This window comes from Cyanistes caeruleus, chromosome 5 (genome assembly GCF_971803275.1).
Source record: "Cyanistes caeruleus chromosome 5, bCyaCae1.hap1.1, whole genome shotgun sequence".
In the NCBI taxonomy this organism is placed as follows: domain Eukaryota; kingdom Metazoa; phylum Chordata; class Aves; order Passeriformes; family Paridae; genus Cyanistes; species Cyanistes caeruleus.
Window position 1 is genome coordinate 71,697,433 of NC_141705.1, and position 25,243 is coordinate 71,722,675.

A 25,243-nucleotide genomic window follows, 5' to 3' on the forward strand; every position below is an offset into this window, starting at 1 on the left:
TTTCAGAAGATTTAGGGATTTTTGTGAGATTTTTGTGAGATGTTCTGGGAATTGGTGGAGATTTTGTGGGACATTCCTGTGAATTGGTAGGGTTTTGAAATGATTTAGGGAGTTTTGTGGGACTTCTCTGGAATTTTGTGGGGTTTTTCTGGAATTGTGTGGGATTCTGAGGAGACTTGAAGAATTTTGAGGAATTTGTTTTAGATTTTGTGGGAATTTGTGGAGATTCTGTGGGATTTTACTGGAATTTGGTGGGCCTTTTCAAGGACTTTGTGTGGTTTTGAGGAGACTTGAAGAATTTTGAGGAATTTTTCTTAGATTTTGTGGAAACTTGTGGAGGTTTTGGGTGATTTTTGTGGGATTTTGTGGGATATTGAGGCGATTTAGGGATCTTGAGGGATTTTTCATGTATTTTGTGGGAATTTGTGGAGATTTGGCAGGATATTTTTCTAGAATTTGGTCGTGTTTTGAGAAGATTTAGGGAATTTTGTGGGATTTTTCTTGAATTTTGTTGGATATTGGGGAGATTTTGTGGGATGTTTGTGGAACTTTGAGGGACTCTTCAGGAATTTGGTGAGATTCTGTAGAGAACTGAAGAATTATCAGGGATTTTTCATGTATTCTGTGGGAATTTGTGGAGATTCTGTGGGATTTTTCTGGAATTTGGTAGAGTTTTGAGAAGATTTAGGGAATTTTGTGGGACTTTTCTGGGATTTTGTTGGATATTGAGGACATTTTGTGGGATGTTTGTGGAACTTTGAGGGACTCTTCTGGAATTTGGTGAGATTCTGTAGAGAACTGACGAATTATCAGGGATTTTTCATGTATTCTGTGGGAATTTCTGGAGATTCGGTGGGATTTTTCTGGAATTTGGTGGACCTTTTCAAGGACTTTGTGTGGTTTTGAGGGGACTCAAAACACGGCCAAAATCCACAAAAATCCCACCAAATCTCCACAAATTCCCACAGAATACAGGAAAAATCCCTGATAATTCGTCAGTTCTCTACAGAATCTCACCAAATTCCAGAAAAGTCCCTCAAAGTTCCACAAGCATCCCACAAAATCTCCCTAATATCCAACAAAATTCCAGGAAAAATCCCACAAAATTACCTAAATTTTCTGAAAACTTGACCAAATTCCAGAAACGCCCCATAAAATCAGCACAGTTTCCCACAAAATTCAAGAAAAAACACCACAAAATTCCCTAAATCTTCTCAAAACTCTACCAAATTCCAGAAAAATCCCACCAAATCTCCACAAATTCCCACAGAATACATGAAAAATCCCTGATAATTCGTCAGTTCTCTACAGAATCTCACCAAATTCCAGAAAAGTCACTCAAAGTTCCACAAACATGCCAAAAAATCTCCCAATATCCAAAAAAATTCCAGGAAAAATCCCACAAAATTCCCTAAACCTTCTCAAAACAGGACCAAATTCTAGAAAAATATCCCACCAAATCTCCACAAATTCCCACAAAATACATGAAAAATCCCTCAAGATCCCTAAATTGCCTCAATATCCCACAAAATCCCACAAAAATCCCACAAAACCTCCACAAGTTTCCACAAAATCTAAGAAAAATCCCTCAAAATTCTTCAACTCTCCTCAAAACCACACAAAGTCCTTGAAAAGGCCCACCAAATTCCAATAAAATCCCACAGAATCTCCACAAATTCCCACAAAATCTAAAACAAATTCCTCAAAATTCTTCAAGTCTCCTCAGAATCCCACACAATTCCAGAAAAAACACACAAAATTCCAGAGAAGTCCCACAAAACTCCCTAAATCATTTCAAAACCCTACCAATTCACAGGAATGTCCCACAAAATCTCCACCAATTCCCAGAACATCCCACAAAAATCTCACAAAAATCCCTAAATCTTCTGAAAACTCGACCAAATTCCAGAAACGCCCCATAAAATCAGCACAGTTTCCCACAAAATTCAAGAAAAAACACCACAAAATTCCCTAAATCTTTTCAAAATACCACAAAATTCTTGAAAAGCCCCACCAAATTCCAGAAACATCCCACAAAATGTCCTCAATACCCAACAAAATCCCAGAAAAATCACACAAAATTCCCTAAATCTTCTCAAAACACGGCCAAAATCCACAAAAATCCCTCCAAATCTCCACAAATTCCCACAGAATACAGGAAAAATCCCTGATAATTCGTCAGTTCTCTACAGAATCTCACCAAATTCCAGAAAAGTCCCTCAAAGTTCCACAAGCATCCCACAAAATCTCCCTAATATCCAACAAAATTCCAGGAAAAATCTCACAAAATTCCCTAAATTTTCTGAAAACTTGACCAAATTCCAGAAACGCCCCATAAAATCAGCACAGTTTCCCACAAAATTCAAGAAAAAACAACACAAAATTCCCTAAATCTTCTCAAAACTCTACCAAATTCCAGAAAAATCCCACCAAATCTCCACAAATTCCCACAGAATACAGGAAAAATCCCTGATAATTCGTCAGTTCTCTACAGAATCTCACCAAATTCCAGAAAAGTCCCTCAAAGTTCCACAAGCATCCCACAAAATCTCCCTAATATCCAACAAAATTCCAGGAAAAATCCCACAAAATTACCTAAATTTTCTGAAAACTTGACCAAATTCCAGAAACGCCCCATAAAATCAGCACAGTTTCCCACAAAATTCAAGAAAAAACACCACAAAATTCCATAAATCTTCTCAAAACTCTACCAAATTCCAGAAAAATCCCACCAAATCTCCACAAATTCCCACAGAATACATGAAAAATCCCTGATAATTCGTCAGTTCTCTACAGAATCTCACCAAATTCCAGAAGAGTCCCTCAAAGTTCCACAAACATCCCACAAAATCTCCCCAGTATCCAATAAAATTCCAGGAAAAATCCCACAAAATTCCCTAAACCTTCTCAAAACACGACCAAATTCTAGAAAAATATCCCACCAAATCTCCACAAATTCCCACAAAATACATGAAAAATCCCTCAAGATCCCTAAATTGCCTCAATATCCCACAAAATCCCACAAAAATCACACAAAACACCCACAAGTTTCCACAAAATCTAAGAAAAATCCCTCAAAATTCTTCAAGTCTCCTCAAAACCACACAAAGTCCTTGAAAAGGCCCACCAAATTCCAATAAAATCCCACAGAATCTCCACAAATTCCCACAAAATCTAAAACAAATTCCTCAAAATTCTTCAAGTCTCCTCAGAATCCCACACAATTCCAGAAAAACCCCACAAAATTCCAGAGAAGTCCCACAAAACTCCCTAAATCATTTCAAAACCCTACCAATTCACAGGAATGTCCCACAAAATCTCCACCAATTCCCAGAACATCCCACAAAAATCTCACAAAAATCCCTAAATCTTCTGAAAACTCGACCAAATTCCAGAAACGCCCCATAAAATCAGCACAGTTTCCCAAAAAATTCAAGAAAAAACACCACAAAATTCCCTAAATCTTTTCAAAATACCACAAAATTCTTGAAAAGCCCCACCAAATTCCCGAAACATCCCACAAAATGTCCTCAATACCCAACAAAATCCCAGAAAAATCACACACAATTCCCTAAATCTTCTCAAAACACGGCCAAAATCCACAAAAATCCCACCAAATCTCCATAAATTCCCACAGAATACATGAAAAATCCCTGATAATTCGTCAGTTCTCTACAGAATCTCACCAAATTCCAGAAAAGTCCCTCAAAGTTCCACAAGCATCCCACAAAATCTCCCTAACATCCAAAAAAATTCCAGGAAAAATCCCACAAAATTCCCTAAATTTTCTGAAAACTTGACCAAATTCCAGAAACGCCCCATAAAATCAGCACAGTTTCCCACAAAATTCAAGAAAAAACACCACAAAATTCCCTAAATCTTCTCAAAACTCTACCAAATTCCAGAAAAATCCCACAGAATCTCCACAAATTCCCACAGAATACAGGAAAAATCCCTGATAATTCGTCAGTTCTCTACAGAATCTCACCAAATTCCAGAAAAGTCCCTCAAAGTTCCACAAGCATCCCACAAAATCTCCCTAATATCCAACAAAATTCCAGGAAAAATCCCACAAAATTCCCTAAATCTTCTCAAAACTTGACCAAATTCTAGAAAAATATCCCACCAAATCTCCACAAATTCCCACAAAATACATGAAAAATCCCTCAAGATCCCTAAATCGCCTCAATATCCCACAAAATTCCACAAAAATCACACAAAACCTCCACAAGTTTCCACAAAATATAAAAAAAAATCCTCAAAATTCTTCAAGTCTCCTCAAAACCACACAAAGTCCTTGAAAAGGCCCACCAAATTCCAGTAAAATCCCACAGAATCTCCACAAATTCCCACAAAATCTAAAACAAATTCCTCAAAATTCTTCAAGTCTCCTCAGAATGCCACACAACTCCAGAAAAATCCCCACAAAATTCCAGAGAAGTCCCACAAAACTCCCTAAATCATTTCAAAACCCTAGCAATTCACAGGAATGTCCCACAAAATCTCCACCAATTCCCAGAACATCCCACAAAAATCTCACAAAAATCCCTAAATCTTCTGAAAACTCAACCAAATTCCAGAAACGCCCCATAAAATCAGCACAGTTTCCCACAAAATTCAAGAAAAAACACCACAAAATTCCCTAAATCTTTTCAAAATACCACAAAATTCTTGAAAAGCCCCACCAAATTCCAGAAACATCCCACAAAATGTCCTCAATACCCAACAGAATCCCAGAAAAATCACACACAATTCCCTAAATCTTCTCAAAACACGGCCAAAATCCACAAAAATCCCACCAAATCTCCACAAATTCCCACAGAATACAGGAAAAATCCTTGATAATTCGTCAGTTCTCTACAGAATCTCACCAAATTCCAGAAAAGTCCCTCAAAGTTCCACAAGCATCCCACAAAATCTCCCTAATATCCAACAAAATTCCAGGAAAAATCTCACAAAATTCCCTAAATTTTCTGAAAACTTGACCAAATTCCAGAAACGCCCCATAAAATCAGCACAGTTTCCCACAAAATTCAAGAAAAAACACCACAAAATTCCCTAAATCTTCTCAAAACTCTACCAAATTCCAGAAAAATCCCACCAAATCTCCACAGATTCCCACAGAATACATGAAAATCCCTGATAATTCGTCAGTTCTCTACAAAATCTCACCAAATTCCAGAAAAGTCCCTCAAAGTTCCACAAACATGCCACAAAATCTCCCAATATCCAAAAAAATTCCAGGAAAAATCCCACAAAATTCCCTAAACCTTCTCAAAACAGGATCAAATTCTAGAAAATTATCCCACCAAATCTCCACAAATTCCCACAAAATACATGAAAAATCTCTCCAGATCCCTAAATCGCCTCAATATCTCACAAAATCCCACAAAAATCACACAAAACATCCACAAGTTTCCACAAAATCTAAGAAAAATCCCTCAAAATTCTTCAAGTCTCCTCAGAATCCCACACAATTCCAGAAAAAACACACAAAATTCCAGAGAAGTCCCACAAAACTCCCTAAATCATTTCAAAACCCTACCAATTCACAGGAATGTCCCACAAAATCTCCACCAATTCCCAGAACATCCCACAAAAATCTCACAAAAATCCCTAAATCTTCTGAAAACTCAACCAAATTCTAGAAACGCCCCATAAAATCAGCACAGTTTCCCACAAAATTCAAGAAAAAACACCACAAAATTCCCTAAATCTTTTCAAAATACCACAAAATTCTTGAAAAGCCCCACCAAATTCCAGAAACATCCCACAAAATGTCCTCAATACCCAACAAAATCCCAGAAAAATCACACACAATTCCCTAAATCTTCTCAAAACACGGCCAAAATTCCAGAAAAATCCCACCAAATCTCCACATATTCCCACAGAATACAGGAAAAATCCCTGATAATTCGTCAGTTCTCTACAGAATCTCACCAAATTCCAGAAAAGTCCCTCAAAGTTCCACAAGCATCCCACAAAATGTCCTCAATATCCAACAAAATTCCAGCTAAATCCCTCCAAATTCCCTAAATCTTCTCAAAACACGACCAAATTCTAGAAAAATATCCCACCAAATCACCACAAATTCATACAAAATACATGAAAAATCCCTCAAGATCCCTAAATCCCTCAATATCCCACAAAATTCCACAAAAATCACACAAAACCTCCACAAGTTTCCACAAAATCTACGAAAACTTCCTCAAAATTCTCCAACTCTCCTCCAAACCACACAAAGTCCTTGAAAAGGCCCACAGAATTCCAGAAAAATCCCACCAAATTCCCTAAATCTTCTCAAAACACGACCAAATTCTGGAAAACAATCCCACCAAATCTCCACAAATTCCCACAAAATACATGTAAAATCCCCCTAAATCCCTAAATCCCCTCAATATCCCACAAAATTCCACAAAAATCACACAAAACCTCCACAAGTTTCCACAAAATCTACGGAAACTTCCTCAAAATTCTTCAAGTCTCCTTTAAACCACACAAAGTCCTTGAAAAGGCCCACAAAATTCTAGAAAAATACCACCAAATTCCCTAAATCTTTTCAAAATATTACAAAATTCAAGAAAAGCCCCACCAAATTCCAGAAACATCCCACTAAATGACCTAAATCATTCCAAAACTCTACCAAATTCCACAAAAATCCCACAGAATCTCCACAAATTCACAAAAAATACATGAAAAATCTCTCAAGATCCCTAAATCTCCAAAATTTCCTACAAAATTCCACAAAAATCACACAAAACCTCCACAAGTTTCCACAAAATCTAAGGAAACTTCCTCAAAATTCTTCAAGTCTCCTCCAAACCACACAAAGTCCTTGAAAAGGCCCACCAAATTCCAGAAAAGACCCACAGAATCTACACAAATTCCCACAAAATCTAAAACAAATTCCTCATAATTCTTCAAGTCTGTTCAGAATCCCACAGAATTCCAGAAAAATCCCCACAAAATTCCAGAGAAGTCCCACAAAATTCCCTAAATCATTTCAAAACCCTACCAATTCACAGGAATGTCCCACAAAATCTCCACCAATTCCCAGAACATCCCACAAAAATCCCACAAAAATCCCTAAATCTTCTGAAAACTCAACCAAATTCCAGAAACGCCCCATAAAATCACCACAGTTTCCCACAAAATTCAAGAAAAACACCACAAAATTCCCTAAATCTTTTCAAAATACCACAAAATTCCTGAAAAGCCCCACCAAATTCCAGAAACATCCCACAAAATGACCTAAATCATTCCAAAACTCTACCAAATTCCACAAAAACCCCACAGAATCTCCACAAATTTTCAAAAAATACATGAAAAATTCGTGATAATTTGTCAATTCTCTGCAGAATCCCACAAAATTCCAGAAGAGTCCCTCAAAGTTCCACAAGCATCCCTCAAAATCTCCCCAAAATCCAACAAAATTCCAGAGAAATGCCACCAAATTCCCTAAATCTTCTCAAAACACGACCAAATTCTAGAAAAAAATCCCACCAAATCTCCACAAATTCCCACAAAATACATGTAAAAGCCCTCAAGATCCCTAAATCCCTCAATATCCCACAAAATCCCACAAAAATCACACAAAACCTCCACAAGTTTCCACAAAATCTAAGAAAAATTCCTCAAAATTCTTCAAGTCTCCTCCAAACCACACAAAGTCCTTGAAAAGGCCCACAAAATTCTAGAAAAATACCACCAAATTCCCTAAATCTTTTCAAAATACCACAAAATTCAAGAAAAGCCCCACCAAATTCCAGAAACATCCACTTCTACTTGACTCCCTGTTCTAATGTGTAATGTCAGTAACATTCTCCTGCTTATTAAAAATGATTAATAGGCAAAATATGGGGTCAGATGATGCAGAACTCATCTTTTTAATCTGCCCCCAAATATCCAAAGTACTGTTTCCTTTCAATGGAGAAACGAATGAATTTAAATCTTCTAGTTTTGCTTAAAATTGCTGCATCATTTCTGAAGGCTTTGCTATTACCCAAATTCCACTCAAAATTGGTAGTGAGGTCTCAAGTCACTCTTGTTATGGGTCATGAAGTTCTGCACAGAATAGAAGAACCATGTGAGTCTTGGTGTGAGGCCACTGAAGCAGAGTTTTCTCTCTGGTTTCACTCACCCAACTCTCTTGTCATTCACAGGATCCTATAAGCACGTGAGATCAGTCTTAGAAAATAAATCCAAACTATTGCTTCTCTACCATAAAAAGTGTGGAAGTTACTTTCTGTTGTTTCCATTCTGATTCGTTTGTGTGAGTATTTCAGGTCCTCAAATTTGTCAGTGTCCTACTTGATCATCACATTTAATCCTTTAGAGGTGCTAAAGATGCTCTTGTCTAAAATGACTTTGGGGAACAGTCATTCTTTGATCTGCACTCAGTAATTGTTTGATTTGCTCAAAGGACTGTAATCCTATGACAGAAGAAGAGCAATTAAATATCAGAATTATTCAATTACTCTTAATGTAGGGATTTAAATGTGTTTTCTTGCATTGTAGTGGTTTTGAATATTTTAAGACACTTGCACAGGCATAGGGTCTGAAACTCATAAAACAAGAAAAATGCCTAATTGCTCTATGCATGGATTATTTATAACTGTGTGGTCTATGAAGGAATAAGAGTCCATAAAAAGAATGCCACTGAGTGTTAAAACCAATCTGCTTGCTACATTTTTATTGGGAGGAGAGTCTTAGCTCTTTGGTTTCAGAAACATTGTGTTATGGATATGGTTCTTGCTTTCTAATTTTAAATCAGAAAGAGGAGGAGTAAATATTGGTTGAGGAACTTGGTGTATCAGGGTATAATTACTCTATAACAGATGAAGCCATGAAGCCTTTGGAGATTTCTGTTCTATTTGCTCTGAAGTTTAGACCTTCTAATTTACTTGGGAGGGGCAGGGAGAGGTTAGAATTACTGTATCTGCATATGGATTTGGGGAGGCATACCCTGAGTTAGGCAGAAGTGTTTATGTCAGCCTACCTCTCTCTCTTCCTATTTATTTTCTTGGTTCGTTTCTTCTCTGCTCTCTTAATGAACACATGGATTTAAACCTCTTAGGGCACACTGAGGCTTCCTTCTGGTTCTCTCCTTGTCTGGAAGATACCAGCATAGGTTATGCCGGTGCATGGGTTTTGTCTAACAAGCTTGGCACAGAATTTGTTCAAGGCTGGCAAATGGTGGCATCAGGAATGCAAAATACATTTAATTTCATTGAACGTGTAAAATGATTTCCTCCTGAATTCCCTTAAGTGATGCAATTCAGCCCAGAGTCAAGTTTTACATCCAAGTTGTTACAGAAATAGTAATAATTCAGTCATATAATGGCTGAAACAGCACTGCTATAGTGCACAATTCAAATCTGTCCCTACAGTGGTACTAAAATCAGTTATCACCTTTGAAAGCTTCTCTGGACACTTGGCACTTAAATTGATCAATTGATCCATTAACGCTCCCCTTTTGCTAACCTATTGGTTAGTTGGTCTCCTTTAATTTTCCCCTTTGGTGAAGCAGTTCCACTGGTCTGCATGTAATTATGGTCCTACATGCCTTTTCAAAAACTGCATTTTGGGAAGCTTGTGCTGGTTTTTGTGTGGGAGAAGTAGGGAAATTGTTGTTACCTGTGGTAACTATCCAGAAAAGGAAAAGAAACCCCAAACCCCCATAGCTGATGTACTATATCTATCTGGTTTATATTTCACATGACCTAGAATTTGTTACCTGTGGCTGAAGGGAAACAAACAAACAAAAGCTACAAATGATAAAAAAGTCACAACTGAAAGAGGTGTAAGTTGTGAAAATGAGTTGGAAAGAAATGGCACTTGGAGTTGGATTAGATATAACAAGACCAGGCTTGCTCTGTTCTGAGAGTGAGGAATAATAGAAGAGATTGAAAAGTAACCTTAGCACTCAAGGGTCAAGAAGAAATAATGTTGGTTATTTTTCTTAACAACATCTTTTGATTTTAAATTTTCCTCTGATAATTGGCAGTATAGCAGAAGATGTATTCAGCAGCAACAGCAAATCTGTGCCACATTCAGTTTAACCATTTACCCATAGACTAGGAAATCAATGCTGTTTAATAAGGATAAAGGAGGGCAAAATTGTGATTCAAAACACTTTTCCTTCATAAAGCAAGTATTTTGTTTAAGCATTTTTAAAAATACAATACTGCTTCAGCAGAGTGTCCTAATAATGAAATAGTTTGTTAAATGTATACATTCAAATAGCCAGTAACTCTGTATTTACAGAGCTAATAGTGCTCTTGCTGGAAACACCAGGGAGGATAAAAACACTAAGTGGTTATTTTGCTTGGGAGAAAAATGATTCGGCTTCAGCAAATTGTCTGCTGATATTGAGGATTCTCAAACAACACATACCTTCCCATCCCTTGTCTACCTTGAAATCCCATTTCAATACGTTTCATTATCCTGTAAGTTAAATAAGAAAAGCTAAGAACGTAGGCAAGGCTTAACAGTGATGATCCATGTGAAGAGTGGTTATTTTTCTGTTTTACATTAAAAATTGAACAGGCTTTGAAAAGAAGCAGGCCCAGGTATTGTTTTGAAGTGAATTGTAACATCAGTACATTTGTAGTGAAATTGTTGCTGGGTGCTGTTTTGTAGCAGCAAAACTGCAGAGGTGAACAGAAGATGCAGAATGCATTTGAGGTGGAATTATTAACTACTTGGTGTAGGCTTCAAAGAGACAAGAGCTGCAACCATCAGCTCCTTGTGGTGCCTGGTCTGGGTGCTCCTTTAGGGTTTGGAGGTGGGGTAGAAAGCTGGTGCTTTGGAAGGCTTGAGTGTGTTTGCATCCATCTGTGCATGCCCAGCTTTATGATGGGTGGTACTGATTTAGCTCTTCACTTCTATTTCCTCTGGGAACCTAAATAAACATGATAGGACTCTTGGGAAACCCAGCTACTAGTACTGCATCACTGTCACCATGGCAGAGCTCAAATTATTAAAGCAAGGCAAAAAACCTCAAATCTAGTAAGTAAAAGTTCTATTTCATTTCTATTCCCTGGCAGTCGTATTTCTGGCCTATGACTGTAGTGTGTTGTAGATGTTCAAGATAAAAGTTGATTTCAGGTGATAAAGTACACTTAAATTTTCATAAGTCTTCATGTAAAAAACAGATCCTAAGCTTGTACAATTTTATGATTCACCCTTAGTCACTGGAGCTTAGAGTAGAGAATATATTCTGAAAGTGCCATGTTATCAGTGGCTTCTCAAGTCCTTTCTGATTTAGCCCCTGGCTCTAAGCAGACTGTCCTGCTTTCTGTGAGAGTAATAAAAAGATAAGCCTTGAGAGATGTGTAGGGGGGAGAAGGAGCTCATTTGCATTCAGATGAGCTATTCTTCCAGCCTCTCTCTCTATTTGATCTTATAAAAATTATCCTAGATTTGATCAAGAGCAGAGAAAAGATGCATAAATCCAAAGACAGGTTAACAGCAGAGTTTCTCATCATGGTAACTCCAGTAGAAAAGTGATGCATAGGAACACATCTTTGCACTCACTGAAACCTGTGTACAGTGTCTCGTGTCATTGGTCAGGAGTATTAGATGTGACACTGAGACATCAAACAACTTCACAATGAGCTGAAATAGAGAATTCCATCTTAATAAGGCTTCTCCTAAAATGCTGGTAGGGTCCCTTATCTTTGATGACATTAATTTTCTTTTTGGCCACCATTGCACATGGCATGCCAAATATTTTATTGCTAGAAACTATATTCCAAGGCTGTAGGGTTGTGTTCATGACACAGATACCATAAATTATCTTCAGCCATATCATCTGATAATTCTCCTAAAGTAGAGCTACTCATACAGGCCTGTGGGGCAATGCATCTGTAAATTTGTATTTCTAATGGAAGTGTCCTTACATTCATTTAGTACAAATGAGTGCAGACCCTCAGTGGTGTAAAGTCATTGGGATCCACTAAGCCAAGAACACTAGGCAGAGATATTTTCCAGCCCAGAATCCTGCTAGGATGCACAAATGTAGACCCTTCTCAGCCTTCCCCAATGACTTTGAGCTTATGGAAATAAGATTATAGGACAGGATGTAAAATTTGGTGGCAGATAGAGAACACTGCTGTTTCTTCTTCTCTGGCAGACTGTTCAGGAGGAAGTTTACTTGTAGTAATACCTTTTGGACCCAAAAAATGAAAGTAAACTTTAGAAAGTAAGTACCTCTGAGAAGAGCTGAACTCAGAATGTGGTTTAACATGGCAGATAAACACAAGATGCAGAGCAGGTATTTTTCTTTCACCTTTTTCACATTAATTGCCACGGGGGGAAAAGCTCCTACATCCTTGTTCTGTATGAGACTCTTTTTCTCTTTTACCAACTGTGGAGGAGCGAACCCAGGAATGAGCTGGGGAGGAAAAAGGACTGAACAGTTCTTTATTTTGGCCTCTGGAGAATCAAAGTTGTGGCCTGAAACCTACCCGAGCCAAGTGTATTTTCAGTTTGTAGAAGCTTGCTCTGCTATGAATTTCTGTCTCTTGGCTGGATACTCAGCATCTCTAAGTGCAGAATCCTCCCTGGCACCGTATATCCTTGCCTTGTCCCTGCCACCACCACTCAAATATTTTCCTTTCATTGTAAAGTGAGTGAGATTTTACTCAGGTGGAATTCTGCAGTGCTGGGAATGAAGGTTTTTTCCTTCTTCATTTTTTTATAATGAATTTCTTTTTTATTCTATTCACACCTTCTGAGTGAGCCTTTCATAAGGGCTTCTATATTTCACAGAGGTACACCTATTTGGGTTTGAAGACTTTGATACAATTGTAATCACTTGAAAATGGAACCTGTTTGATTTGTATGGAAGGCAGCCATTCTCCCTGTTCCAAACTTCATAAAATAGTTTATCCACGTTGAAAAAAACAGTACCTCTTGGAGATAGTGGAGACAGTGCATGATGGTGATTCCAGGGATGGAGAAGAAGGACCATCACCTTCCTCACACCATCAAACTTAAGACTAAGGTTTGCAGTTCTAATTTTAATCCACAGTAATCTACAGACAATCCTTTATTATCTAAAAAAGCTGATACCGTCAAGGTGGAAGCGGGCTGAAGTAGGAAGAGTTAGGTTTCTTCAAAGCTCTTGTTTCCAGCAGGATTGGAGAGCCTTTACCTTTTGTAACAGGAAGGTTTTAAATTTGTAATGCTGACCTTGCAACTGGAACTTGCTGGCTCCATTGTTGCACTTGGAGCAGCCAGATGACCTCAAAGGAGAAGTGCGTTGTTCTGACTTCTGTGGAAGCAGTGGCTGCAAATACCATCAGGAAGTGCTGGACTGGCAGGACATTGGATGGATGCTCTTAGGCCACAGAGCTGGAAATATCAGCTGTAGCCACATGGTAAGTCCATTTATGTAATTCCTAACCTGTTCCTCACACGATCTGTGCTCCTCTATTCCGTATCAGCTTGGTGAGGAGGGAGATGAGACTGTTGGGGGAAAGAAACCACTTATATTTAAAGCAGAGAAACTGTTCCATTAAAAATGGTGAAGATAAACCTGTGAGGCTACCAAAGAAATCTTTCTTTGTCTTCCAGTTAATAACTTCAAATGGATAACAAATCTATGCTGTATAATCTGCTTTGAATGGATTTCCTTTGGAACGTGTGCTTCTTCCTGAATGACAGAACTGCAATATTTTCACACTTGCAGTTTCACCCTCAAATGGCCACAGGAAATGCAGCAGCTTCTGTTTTCTGTTGCTTCTGTTTGTTAATGCTTCAAGGTGTTGCTCTGTATTTGTACCCAGCTGTCATGACCTTAGAAAGAGAATGTTGTAAAGATAGGAGTAAAAAAGCCAGAGAGCTCCTCCTTGCAGCAGACACGGGCAGCATTGGATCTTAATTGTTTTTGCAAGGCATCCTGATGGGGAGAGGCAGATGTCAAGAATGGCAACTTCAGCAGGTGTGTGGCTGCTTTGTAGCTTGGGCTGGATTCAGGAAGGGCAGTGTTCCAGAGAGCAAAGTCAAGAGTTTGAAACAAGTAAGTGTGAGGTGCCCAGAAAGGCAGGGCCCACACTGCTCATGTGTGTCAGGGGAAGGTGAGAATCAGGCCCATCTGCTCCTAGAAATGCAGGTTCCAGCTTTAGCAGCCAAAGGCTATGCAAATAAATGGCTTCTATGTATTGGAGAGCATAGAGCATGAAGTTAGTGTTTCATGCAGGTGTTTGAAGGCAATGTGGGATTCCAGAGCTTAGTGTTTGAATTGCAACTTGAATTTCCTTCTTTGCTGTTATTTAGACTGCTCTGAAGTAGTCATGAGAAGCAAAAATGAAAGGCAATGTTGTTTGATGGGGACTGTGGTAGGGCTTTCTTGCCAGATTTGAAATGGCTTGAATTGATTAAAATCTCCAGGTGAGGGGAAGGTTGTATCCATTCCTCTCTCTTATTAAAGCAAATTTTCCAAGAGGGATGTAAAATTGCAGTTGAGGGTTGGGGTGGTTTTTTCTTTTTTCCCTTCTTTCATGTGCAACCTAACAACTCCAATTTCGCAGGCCTATTTAACATTTGATCCCTAAAAGTCAGTCCTTTGCTTTGTATTTTGGGCACTTGTTCATCTTGGGGAATTTGTCATCTTCTCAGGGCATTGAAGGTCAACCAAATGCTGCAGGTTTCATTCTTCCTTTCATATGGTCTATGTCCTGGGGTTTGACTCTTAAGCAGAGCTATTTTTTTATTTTGCAGCCTAGCAGTTGTACGGTGGGGCTGTGTGCAGGTGAATTCACTTGAGAACGATGGGTAAATCAGCTCCTGGGAAGATGTGCACTGCCTGGCCCCGATGCTTCAGCATGCTTGAGGTCAGCTTGGCTGTCTCTGACTGTCTAATAATAATGCAGAATGATAGAATTAAGTATTCATTGTAATTGGTGATCAATAAGATTTGTTTTCAGCTAAATCTGCGTGCTAGTTTCTAAAGCACTCCAGTCTGTTTCATCAATGACCTTTGTGGTTTTAGCTTAAGCTTTCCAGTTTCTGCTGTTGTTATTTTCTGCCCTGTCGCTGGGAGAGGAAGGGATGATGGCTGGAGGTTTGGCAGTCAGCGAGGGCCTGGCCACCACTGCAGTTCTGTACACTCAGCCTTGGAGATGTGATCAGGAATGTGCTGTTAGTTGCCAGTTTTGTATTGCAAAGACTGAGCATGCTGCCATCACTGTGTTTGATGAGTGAGTTTTCATTGGTTTGGTCCAACTCCAAAGCAGCCTTAATTTGAAGGTGGAATTCTTTGTGGATGAGGCTGTGAAGAATATGGTGTTTATACTCCCATCCTACGGGCAGTACGGTAGAACAGCTCCTAACTGATTTGGTAATAAAGACCTAGTTTTTCTTCACTAAACCTGCCCTAGCCAAATTCATCAGCTGGTGATAGCTATCTCTGGAGTGGAAAACCTTTATTGAGTTGATTGACAATTTAATATACTTTGTCAAGCTGTGTTGTTTAGTTTCTGTTGATCCAGAGACACCTGAGGCTCCTTTTGCTTCCTAAGGGATTAAAGCAGCAAGCACTTAGAATGAGATATTGGGAAGATGGGTGCAGGAGACTTTGTAATTTACTATGGAAAAATGTAATAATGATGATGAATATTTCAGGTGGAAATGATAGCATTTCACTATATACTATGTGAAATGCTTTTATGTGATTTTTTTTCATTTCTCTTTTATTTTTTAATCCTGGATAAATTAAATGAGGCTTTTGGGGAAAGCATGAGCTGGAATTTCTATTGAGGTTGATAACCTCTGATTCTGCTCTCGTTTGTCTGTCTGCTGGAACTTGTAGCAAACTAGCTATGTCCAAGTTTAATTGTGTAATAATTATTTTTCAAATTGAGCCCTTCTCACTTGGTGCTGATGTATTTGGGGGAGGAAGGGGAATGGAGAGTAAAGAGCTCCTTTCATGAATACAATTGAAATTTCATCTTGCTGATTTGAGCCTTTCCAAGATTCAAGTGAGCATTGGATCAGGTTGGAACTGAGGGGATGACTCATGACTCTGGCATAAAAACTACATTGCATTCCACATATTAGGAGTTTTCTGTTGCCCACAAGAAAGTTCAGGAAAAAAAGACAAAAAGAGAAATGGGTTTCAAATTTCCTGTGCTATTTTCAGTTGACTCCTCTTTCTGGAGATGCCTTAGCAAGTGTAGGACATCTGAAAAACTTGGAACTGCAACTTTCTTGTTGAGGCTCTGATGAACATTGCTTCTGTCATCAAGTTCTTGTGATCATACTTTGAACTTAGCTGAGTAATGTTGGTATCAGCAGACTCTGCTAAAGCCATGCCTTCCTAATTAATAATGCATTCTTAATAAAAAAAAAAAAAATCTATTTCTTCATGTATTTAATTACCTAGTGAGTGTAAGACTGAATGAAGTTAATACCGTGCAGATTTCAAGCAAAACGCTGCTTTTTAATGTGCTTCAGTATAGGCTATGCACAAGTCAATAGACATGATTTTTAAGCTTCAGTTACCTTTCATTACCCTGTGTGTATTCAAATTCAGATTGATGAATGCTGAACCAAAAGCACACATCATAGAGCTAATTGAAGTTCTTTAAATTCAGAGGCAAACTATTTTCATAGCTTTGTTTTGAGGGTGGGTTGCTTTTGATGTTTGGGGGTTTTTTTGGCTAAGGCAATGGCAAACATTTATTTATCCAGCTCCCTCCCCATTTTCCACCATCGTTGTTGCCAGTGATGCCTGCAGTGCTCAGTGGTCAATGACCCTCAGCCAGGGTGAGCTGCAGGAGCCTTACAGACGGGCCTGTTCTTTCTCCCAGTGCTAGAACAAGTGCAACAGCACAGTGCCATTTTGCTAAAAGCTAATATTTTTCCCAGCAGCTTCTTCTCCAGGAAGAATGAAATGCTTTCTTCAAGAGCAACCACATCTTTTCTCTGCCTGAAAGGTTGTGTTTGTTTGGGGTTTTTTCTCTTGCCTTAGGTGAGAGATAAAAAAAAAATGAAGAGGAAAGCCCAAGGAAATGCCAAAAGTACCACCTGGTAGTAATTTTGTGTGAGTGTCTCCATTTACACCTCAAACTTGCTCTTGGAGAACTTGGAGCTGCATTTAAAATGTATTTTGGTAGGTGGTCTGCTGCTGACTATCTGCATTTCTTCTTCCATTTCTTTTCTGTGCTTGTTTGGTATTGCTGCTGAATGTCCCCAAAGAGTAAAGTGGTGTGGAAGAGTTGAGGAAGCAGCTTTTGAAATTCTAAAGCTGATGTGTAGGTTTTGTTCCTCTTGGATTTTTAAAAGCAGGTATGTCATCCAAGTTAACTTTCTTCAGCAAGTAACAAGATTGTCGTCCTTCCACTGATGCTCTGTATTTTAACAGAGGTATTTGATGGTGCTGGAAAGGAGCAAGATGCAGAATGAGTTTGAGAGAAGTGATTTAAAGTGGGAGCACAGATGGTTGATTCCTAAAAATCAAAAAACGGATGTTTTGTTTTGTAGGAAAATGAAATCTAATCCTATTTGAGGGTCAACAGGATAAATACAAAGAACTAAATACAGATGTAGATACATATATACATATATGCGTACATATATATATATATATATATATATATATATATATATATATATATAAACCCCCCCCAGAGATCTATGAAGAAGGACTGATTGGTGCCATAGCCCAGGCAGCCTGTGGATCTAATTGCCTGCCTGAATTCAGCCCTTGCCTGGATGCCAGGGGAGACTTCCCTGGATTTGTCTCCAGACAGCTTTCCAGGGATGATCCTGCTCCTTTCCTGGTGCCCCAGAGTGCTGCAAGCCCCCCGTCCTGGGGCCATGGTGATGCCTGCCGGGGCCTTTAGGGTCCCCCCTAAAGGGCAGACAGGGTTTGACTGCAAGCTTCCTTGGAAGGTGGAGGCAGGTGAATATTGGCCACCTTCTTCTTTCCCGCTGCCCTCCGCCCTCTTGCAAAGCCTGCTGGGGCACTCGGGCTCTCCATTGCAGGCAGTCTGGAGCTGCCATGCAAAGCCATCTCTCAAGGAGTCCCCAGGTCTCAGGTGCAACCTCAAGAAAATGACACAGCAACGTGTAGAAAACGTGAACTTTATTCACTTGACTACTTCTAAAATCTACAATCCAACGTTACTAGAAGACTATGGGGTAAGAATCTTAAGGCTAAAAAACTTGAATACTTCAACTGTTTAGAACTGAACACTAAGGGAAAGGTCAACTTCTTGGGGGAAACGTGGTGGGGAATCGAACAACAACAGGGGTGTGGCTAACTTGTAAGGTGGGGAACGTCGCAGTGCCTGGGCTGGGCACTGGTCACCCGTTCCCCGTAAGGTTCTTTAGATGGAGCGCGACGCTGGAGGTCAGAGCTGTGGGGAGGTGCGGAGTCTCCTGTCACTGCCCTCTTTTGCCGCCGTCTTGGTGGTTGGCCTCCTCGGCTGAGAGCTGTAGCGAAGGTGCAGCCGCATCAGGTCACGGTTTTGCCTGAGCAGCTGCATCAACTTGGTGGGACAGCCGAGTCTTCGATGGCGGCGGGGCCCCGCACGGCCCGAAGGGCTCTGGAGATTCCGCTGCAAGGCAAAGCACAGGGATCCCCATGGAAGAGGCAGAGAGGCAGAGCGGGGCCGGCACCTGTGGGGCTGCCTTTGGCCTGGGAGACAGAGACTCGGGCTGAGTTGGGCTGGGCTGGCCCGGGGAAGAGGCTGCAGCAGGCAGAGCTCTGGCCGCCTCTGCTTGGTGCTGTCCATGGGGCTCAGCCCCTGGGCCGCATTCCCCAGCCAGGAGCTCAGGCCCCTTCTGCTGCAGGGCATTGGCCAAAGGGTGCCCAAGAGGCCCTCAAGGTCTGCCCCATCCCACCTGCCCCTGACCCCACACCCCCTGCCTCACCTCTCCCAAGCGTCTCTGAAATCTTCTTCCAAGGGCCCATCCCATGGCCATTCCTATGAGGAGCACGTCAATGAGCAGGAGTGTCCTGGATGCCCACCAGAGGAGCGCAGAGTCCTTCTCCTCCAAGTCGAAATCCTCCGGAACCAGAGGAGAGGCACCCGTGCTCCTCTCGGGTTTGCTCACAGGGTCGAGGGGATGGGCCAAGAGCAGCAGCACGTAAAGCTGCAGCAGCGCGGAGGAGCCGTGAGCAGCCATAGTGCTCTGCCAGCAGCACCGAGGCTCTGGGCGTCTCTCTGCGAGCAGCTGTGCCTGGGCTCTGGGGCGCAGCAACAGCTGGGGACAGTTGCCAGCCAGCGTGCCGTCCCCAGAGGCTGTGATGTCACAGAAGCACAGAACGCCCTGGCTGCAGAGAGCCCTGAGAGAATGTTGAGTCCAAGCTGGGAGCCATGACGGCAAGCATGGCCAGCAGAGCGGGGCCCGAGCGCTGCGGCCTGGCTTGCCTTGCACCCGTGCCACAATGATGACTCCAGCAGCCCCTGTCAGGCCATTGCAGTATCTGATGGCCCACGCTGGGCACAAGTTCTTCCCAATGGCCAGCGTAAACCTCCCTTGGCCCAGCTTCCAAGCCTTGTTGGCATCTGCTCTCTCTTGTCCTTGCCCACCTGGCTGGCGCTGCCGTGTTGCTCGCTGGCCTGTCTGTGGGAGAAGAGGCTGTGCCAATGAGTGCTGCTCAACTTGGAGGCCATTCAAAGGAGGATTTGATTGTGCCTGCTGTGGGAAGAAGGAATATGCGTGCACATGGCCACTGCCCATAGGTTTTACCCCAGATTTTCATGAGCAGCTGTCCTAGTGAAAGTCAAGTCTGTTTTAGTGAGTATTTGAGGGCTTCCAGAACACAGTGCCATCTCAGGGGAATTCTGCTGGTTGAGTTCTACTGAGGCTTTGAGATGAGTTGCAAATCCTGAAAATGTTCTCCTTGCCCAGGTAGTAATTTCACAGTTTAGACTGTGGGGATATTGACTGCTCAATGTTGAGGACCTCATGTAACTTTCAGCACCAGAAATTTTCAACCTCCAGTGATTGTCCTTGAGACAAAACCATTTGAAATCTTTTTTTCTGTGGACAGGAATTGCTTCGGTGTTACTTCACATCATCCATTAAAAATTTGATGCCTGGAACAAGTCCCGAGTGCTGTGTGATTTCCTTGGTCGTGTTCCTTGGAATGGCTTCCCCCCCATTTTCTGAAGCTGGCCCCAGAAAGGTCATAGATGGGTGAGAAGTTCTGAAAGGCCAAGTGGTGCAGATCTTTGCCTCCTGTTTCGAGGTCTGTGGTGAGCTGTGAGTCAAAGAGCTGATTTGAAGTGATGGTGAAAACACAGTTGAACCTTTTTGCAGCAGGATGGATGGATAGAAGCAAAGCACAGCACGACTGGCAGCAGCAAATGAATTAAAATGCATCCCTGGAATATGTTTCTTGGATTGTTCTTCTAGTATTGTGGTAGTAATTCTGATGTCTGAGTAGTGAACAAGCAACAAGTAGTGAACACGTGATTTGTAGTCAATTTTCTATTTCTTATGTAGTGGAGAGTATGGATGCTAGCTTTGGAGCAGGCTGCAGAGAGCTGCAGAAACTGCAGGCCCCATGGCCTATCAGTCCTGCCCGAGAAGCTAGCCTGGGAATTCATAGGAGGATTTCAAAACAATCCTCACAGACAGAAAACAGCTGCCAGGTGCTGTTTGTCTGTCCTCTTGTTTTCCTTGCAGGAGAAAGACAGGGGGGTGGTGAGCCCCGCTGACCAATGATGGTGATGTAGCACTTTACTAAGCAATAAGAGTTTCCTTTCTGTACTTTCCACGTATCTGTCTATTAGACAAGCCTAGAGTAATAAAGTAGAGAAGATTCTCCTGTTGTGACTCCCTTGAGAGTCCGTGTCGTTCTTTCCCACCGTTCCCAATCAGAACGACAGAAGAGATTTTTAAGAATTGTGTTTTTCTCTCCTGGTTGAGGAATGTGTTCTTCACGGGCTGAATCTTCATATCACTTGGTTTTTGTAGAAGAGCAGTTTCAGCAGCAGATGATTCTCCTTGCCCTCCTTTTCATTTTTCTTGTCTGTATTATTGCCTGGCAGGTTAACCTTTTCAAATTGCGTGCTGCAAAACATTGCTACTAAGGATAGTTGGTGTCCAAACAGGTTCTTTTCTCGCTTGGATTTCAACTATTGAAAGATGAAAGGTTTCTAATGAAGCTACAGAATTGCATATCACTGGGACCTTGACTTCTTCCCTGCTTGGATCTAGAAAAAGAGATTCTTGCCAATTGAACTGCTGACATATTATGTAGAGATCAGGAGTGGCCACCACAAGTGGTACTGAATTCTTGGAAATGTGGTGATTTTTGTTAGAAATGATTTTAGCTTCGACAGTGCAAGCTTATCATATCCATCTGCATTTGTGTTCTATTAATCATGGGGTTTTGTATTAAGCATGGGCTTCAGTTTGCTGTCTTTTTGTCACTTCTTCAAATACCAGTTTTCTACACCTGCTGGCTTGTTCCTTCTGACTTCAAATGGTATCTCTTGGGCACATAACTTCATCTTATTGTGAACAGCGCAAAGAACATGTTTTGGTCTGCCTTGATTTGATGGAGTGATTGCTGTGGAAGGACTGGGAGGTTTTGTGGTTTAAGGTGAAAGAAGTTCAGCAGCCTTGGCAAGTAAGTGTGCCAGTTTACAAGGTGAATCTACAGAAACCCCCGTGCTTCAGCTGCAATGTACAATCTCTGAGGCTGCTGCTGTCGGGGTGCCTTTGTTCTGTTGGTTTGGGAACCCATATTCTACACAGCATCATTTGTCAGAACTCCATTTCACTTGTACAGTCCCTCTGTTTTCCCACTTCTGAATGATGGTTTTCTCTGTGCCTTTAACATGGGGAATTCTGGGTGATAAAAATAATACATATTCCATAATGTTTTTCGTTTCCTCTTGGAGTTTTTTCTAGTTTTCAAATAATTACCTTTTGTTTCTAGCTGGGGGCAAAATGCATTTGCAGTTTCAGTGGTTTTTTTCCCGATTTCTAATCTTACTTGGGCACTAGATAAGGGAGAAAAATGCCCTAGTTTCATGGAAAAGATTCTGTGTTATTCCATGCCTTGAAATGAATTAAAATACGGTTCTATTGCTCTCTGTTTCATTTCTTCACTTCATTTGGTAGAGTTTAGAAATCTCTTGCCATGAACTAGGTAGTGCAGAGTGCCTGCCTTGCTGTGTTGAACTCCTGGGTGAGCATGCCAGGCTTAGTTTAGAGATTTGCTTATAAACATCCCTTATTCCTTGTGAAATCTATCATTTGGTTTGTTTGTAGTTGTGTTAGAGGATAAAGAGGAGGGGGATCAGCCTGGAAAATTTGTCATCTGAACTGAATTTGTACCCTTTAGGCCATCAGTGACTGCTCCTTAGCTTTCTCAAGGCATGAAGGACACTGGGAGTTCCTCCCAGACTCTTCTTTTGGGACAGCAGTCCTTTCTCTTTGGCTCCATGAGATGCTCTGCACAGGAGTGCTTGAGCTCTGAAGGGCAGGGGCATTCCATGAGGGTGAATAATAAAGAACTGCTGTAGCCTGAACTGTTTCCAACTTAACCCAGCAGAAGGAATTGTTTCCCAGTTCTGAGTCTAATGGTGCTGCTGACAAATTTTGCAGTTTCAGAGCAGCAGTGCAAGATGTGCAAGGGGCTTGTGTGGAGGGAGAGCAGAAGCTTGTAACACTGGACCTTTGTCCCGTGGGCAGCTGTGCGATTTTAAGCGGGAATGTTCCGGAGGGGTGTGGAATTGAAGAAATGTTTGGAAGATTTGTAGGTTTGTTGCTGTAGGTGTGAAGGGTGGGGACAAGTCTTGTCCAGTGGCGGAGCAATGATTAGGTAAGGTACTGGGAGAGGCTCTGAGGATGGTGTTGCTGTTGCATGTGATTTTTCTGGAGGCCAGCTGATGCACACAAGATTTGTTATGACTACCAGGATTACAACTAAACAGAATGCAGTCATTTTTCTTGTAATTTAGTGCAGCATCTTTTGATCCGTGATGAGCTGAAGGCTCAGTGTAGAAGGCTGAAAGGAAATGGCATGCTCTCAAGAGATTTTGGTCTTTGCGGCTTCATGAAGGTGGATAGGACATAATTCCTTCGCTCATTGGAGCTGCAGAGTTTAGTTTGATCTCCTCTGTTTCTAAGCCGTGCTAAAAGGTGTTCCTTCCCTCAATTTCGATGGCAGCAGAGAGTCAGCTAATGAATGTGGATCTAGGTAAGGTTTGTGGAACAAAATCAAACACAATTGTCTGAAAAGCTGTTAGACATGCCTACAGTCAGTGTCAACAGAGAAGGAAGAGGTTAAAATTCCATCTTAATTTTAGAGCTCTTCCTCTCTTCTGCCTGCTTTTCCCATAGTGCATATGGAACCAGCATAGTTCATTTGATCCCTACCCCTGAGTGCAGCAGCTCACCTGCTTTCTGCTGCCCGCCTTTGCTTTCTTGTCAGATGGAAACACTGAAATAGAAAAGGTGATGTGACTTAATTGACTTCATTCAAATGCCTTGGCAATTGAATTTCTGTCTGTTGGCTGGATACTCAGCATCTCTAAGTGCAGAATCCTCCCTGGCACCGTATATCCTTGCCTTGTCCCTGCCACCACCACTCAAATATTTTCCTTTCATTGTAAAGTGAGTGAGATTTTACTCGGGTGGAATTCTGCAGTGTTAGGGAATGAAGGTTTTTTCCTTCCTCATTTTTTTATGATGAATTTCTTTTTTATTCTATTCACACCTTCTGAGTGAGCCTTTCATAAGGGCTTCTGTATTTCACAGAGGTACACCTATTTGGGTCTGAAGACTTTGATACAATTGTAATCACTTGAAAATGGAACCTGTTCGATTTGTATGGAAGGCAGCCATTCTCCCTGTTCCAAACTTCCTAAAATAGTTTATCCACGTTGAAAAAAAAAATACCTCTTGGAGATAGTGGAGACAGTGCATGATGGTGATTCCAGGGATGGAGAAGAAGGACCATCACCTTCCTCACACCGTCAAACTTAAGACTAAGGTCTGCAGTTCTAATTTTAATCCACAGTAATCTACAGACAATCCTTTATTATCTAAAAAAGCTGATACCGTTCAAGTTGGAAGCAAGCTGAAGTTGGAAGAGTTAGGTTTCTTCAAAGCTCTTGTTTCCAGCAGGATTGGAGAGTCTTTACCTTTTGTGACAGGAAGGTTTTAAATTTGTAATGCTGACCTTGCAACTGGAACTTGCTGGCTCCATTGTTGCACTTGGAGCAGCCAGATGACCTCAAAGGAGAAGTGCATTGTTCTAACTTGTGTGGAGGCAGTGGCTGCAAATACCATCAGGAAGTGCTGGACTGGCAGGACATTGGATGGATGCTCTTAGGCCACAGAGCTGGAAATATCAGCTGTAGCCACATGGTAAGTCCATTTATGTAATTCCTAACCTGTTCCTCACACGATCTGTGCTCCTCTATTCCGTATCAGCTTGGTGAGGAGGGAGATGAGACTGTTGGGGGAAAGAAACCACTTATATTTAAAGCAGAGAAACTGTTCCATTAAAAATGGTGAAGATAAACCTGTGAGGCTACCAAAGAAATCTTTCTTTGTCTTCCAGTTAATAACTTCAAATGGATAACAAATCTATGCTGTATAATCTGCTTTGAATGGATTTCCTTTGGAACGTGTGCTTCTTCCTGAATGACAGAACTGCAATATTTTCACACTTGCAGTTTCACCCTCAAATGGCCACAGGAAATGCAGCAGCTTCTGTTTTCTGTTGCTTCTGTTTGTTAATGCTTCAAGGTGTTGCTCTGTATTTGTACCCAGCTGTCATGACCTTAGAAAGAGAATGTTGTAAAGATAGGAGTAAAAAAGCCAGAGAGCTCCTCCTTGCAGCAGACACGGGCAGCATTGGATCTTAATTGTTTTTGCAAGGCATCCTGATGGGGAGAGGCAGATGTCAAGAATGGCAACTTCAGCAGGTGTGTGGCTGCTTTGTAGCTTGGGCTGGATTCAGGAAGGGCAGTGTTCCAGAGAGCAAAGTCAAGAGTTTGAAACAAGTAAGTGTGAGGTGCCCAGAAAGGCAGGGCCCACACTGCTCATGTGTGTCAGGGGAAGGTGAGAATCAGGCCCATCTGCTCCTAGAAATGCAGGTTCCAGCTTTAGCAGCCAAAGGCTATGCAAATAAATGGCTTCTATGTATTGGAGAGCATAGAGCATGAAGTTAGTGTTTCATGCAGGTGTTTGAAGGCAATGTGGGATTCCAGAGCTTAGTGTTTGAATTGCAACTTGAATTTCCTTCTTTGCTGTTATT